Here is a 3,259-nt window from a genome sequence, read left to right on the forward strand (position 1 = left end):
GTGGGACAGGCCCCAGCGGCTAAATCTTGGATCAGAGGCAGGCGAATCAAGCTTGTCTTCACATGGTCAACGTGGGGTCACTGGCCTCACCACAGAAATGGTGCCAGTTGTCACCAGAGAGTGTAAACTCAGACAGAAAGCAATCCCCGTCCTGTGAATTTATGGGCAGAGGAAAGAGCCCTCACTGGTCTCTCTCTGTGGTGCTGGGAAGTGACCAGCCCAGGGGTGGGCCAGAAGGTGAGAAAAGGGGACCACTTTCTGCACGGGGTTCCAAGCACTATATAATCTACTTCACATATACTGTATAATCCCCCCATTTGTTCCCCGCCACAGCTATGGACAGTACTTCTTATTAATTCTCTAAGTAAAGATGAGAGACACGGAAGCTCAGAGGTAAAATATCTTGTCCAAGGGTACACGGATGACTTGAGAGTGACGGGCCTAGAATTCAAACTTAAATCTATTTGATTCCAAAGTCCACTTGGATGTTCCCAGCCTGTCCTGCTGTCTGTTGCTGGTCTGCATGTCAAGGTTGCCATCACTCTTGCTTCTGAATATCTTTTTTGTGGTTGAGCTGGATAACAAGTTCTTAAAAACATAAAGAGATGCCTTGTAATGCTTTATTGCTTATCAGATACCACTGCAGCCATGGGACAGAGCACTTTTTGTCACCAGTCATTCTGGGACAGACTCTGAAAGGAAAGGACATGGTGGCACAGGATCCAGCCTTTTTCTCCTCTGAGTATATTTAGATTATGCTTCTTCTGATTTTATAAATAGATGATTGGTTTTCAAATAAGCAGTCAATAGTGCTCTCTGGCAGTGTGCCCTACATCTAGAATTTGTGGCATTAGCTAGAATTTTATAATGGCATAAAAAATTTCCTGGAGGAAATAGAATATCACCATGTGATATAAAGCCAGCATTAGTAAGATAAATATTAATCCAAGGTTAACTGTTAGCCTAAACTTTCTCTTAATTCAGAATCCAAGCTAAACCTTTCTGTGTTAAAACAAAAATAATAGAGAAAGAAACCTTTATTTCAGCTCAGTTTGAAATTGCAACGTGAAAATCACCATAGACTTGCAAAAGCTCAGTGTGAGTAATGTTAACTGTCTCCATAACTTAATTCCAGAAGCCAAATACCACTGCCTGGGAGGCACATGGCTGTAAGCTTTCAGGCTTAGGAAACACAGATTTCTCAAACGTTAGCTCTGGAGGGTGATCATTTAGTTTGACTAAACTTAAGTCATAAGAACATAAGCCTTCTACAGATGAAAAAAGTGCAGAGGTGAAGGGTCTTTTGAAAGTTGCAAGGTTGGTGGGTAGCAGACACTAGCCCCCTACCCCCAAATATATTTCCCCTAGTTGTGGTTCACGGAGCATCTTGGATTTGCAGCTCAATATCCTTAATTGGTTTTGGAAAACTCTGGGTGAGTATTTCTGCAACTATTGCTTCTTTCTCCTCTTTTCTCCTTTTGGGATTCAAGTTACAGGCATGTTAGTTCTTTGATCCATGTCTCAGGTGCCACTTCAGCTCTCTTCTGTATTTTCATTCTTTTGTTCTCTCTGTGCTTTTTATGTGGATATTTTCTCCTTACATCTCTTTTACTTTAGGAAATCCCTCTTTTGCTTTGTCTAATCTGCTCTTAAACCTGTCTATTGCATTTTTAATTTCAATTATTATATTTCTTTCTAATTCTTTTATATAGATTCCAGGTATCTGATAAAATTCATCATCTTTAATCTATGTTTTCTAGCACACAGCAATTATAATTATATCAAAATTCCTTTTTGATAATGATTGTATATCCCCTAGATAGTACACCTAGAGTGTATATATTATCTGTCCTTTCTCTTTAGTTTTTGGTCATTTGTTCTTGTCTCTTGTTGTGCTTTGTAATTTTTCATTAAGGACCTGACATTGTATATGAAAATCGTAAGGTCTCTGGATGCTGTTACCTTCCTCCAGAGAAGACTTAATTTCTTTCTGCTGGGCAGTGGAGTAAATCTATTCATCTAGGTACAGTCAGTGATCACGATGATTGGGGTGGAGTTCAGGCGGGTGTGTTTCTGTTGACCTGACTCCTAAGGCATTTGGCAATCAGGGCTTTGTAAAGGAGCTCAGAGGTGACCTCAGGAGGGTCAGTGTGAGTGGAGTGGTGGTGAGGCAGCCAGACTGAGGGGCTGAGAGGTGAGAAGACAGAGACACCAGGGTGGATGCTGTTCTGAGAAACCTGGCTGTGCGTCAGTATTCACACGCACACTCGAATGTAAATTCATGGATGGCACAGAGGTGGTAGGGTCTGCAGTCCTGTAGAACAGACTCTTCATTTCATGTGAGTATTAGAGACTGGGCTAAACTACCCCCAAATACAGTGACTTAAGTAATAGTTAATTTTTTAACTTAAAATCCAGGGTGATGGTTCACCCTAAATGCAAGAGATCCTGGAAAACTAAATGTCTTCTTTGAGGCAGAAGATCATAAGGTTGATTCCTAAGTATAGGAGGTGTGTACACAAAGCCCAGGGCATGGCAGGTGTCCACTGCATTGGCTTATCCTAGGTCTCTCGGTGGCCAGGGGCTGGACTAGCTCTCATAATAGGACTCGGCTTTTGGGAGAGATAATATTAGAAATTGTGATAAATTGTCATCCTGAATGCCAGTGGCAGGGTGAACAGCTAGGGGGAGTAGAATCTCAGGGCAGCTTCTGCAGCCCACCTGCTGCCTTGTGACTTGGGCGTGGGCTGTGCACACCACCTGATCTGGACCCTGCACCGGCCTGTAGGCTGTGGCACAGTGTTTTCCACCACTCCATTCAGGGAACCACACCTACAGGACCCACGCCAATGGGCTCTTCACTTTTGAATCAGCTGTGGCAGAGGGCTGGGATCCCAGAATGCCAGGAGTTTCGTTCATCGGCCTCCAGGCCTCTGGGTCAGGGAGTCATCTCGGCCACCTCTCCTTTCCTGGTGACAGGGGCAAAGTCTTCACAAGGCTCCAGAGTCTTACTCAAGGCAGAGCCCTGGGAAGCGTCAGGTCCTGTGCCCACATTCACTCCCTGTGATGTCAAAGCCAGTGTGGCAGGTCTCATTTGCCTTCATATTCTCATTGCCTGATGCCTAGTAGATGCAGCAGGGCAGTGGGAGGTGCTGGCTGAGATCTTTTGTGCCGCACCCCCCAGCCCCAACAGTAGAGCTAGTGTCCTGTTGAGAACAAGTTCTAAGTTCTCCAAGGCCCAGTACACCCCCAGTTGATT

Source organism: Grampus griseus (genome assembly GCF_964374135.1).
Source record: "Grampus griseus genome assembly, chromosome: 21".
NCBI lineage: Eukaryota > Metazoa > Chordata > Mammalia > Artiodactyla > Delphinidae > Grampus > Grampus griseus.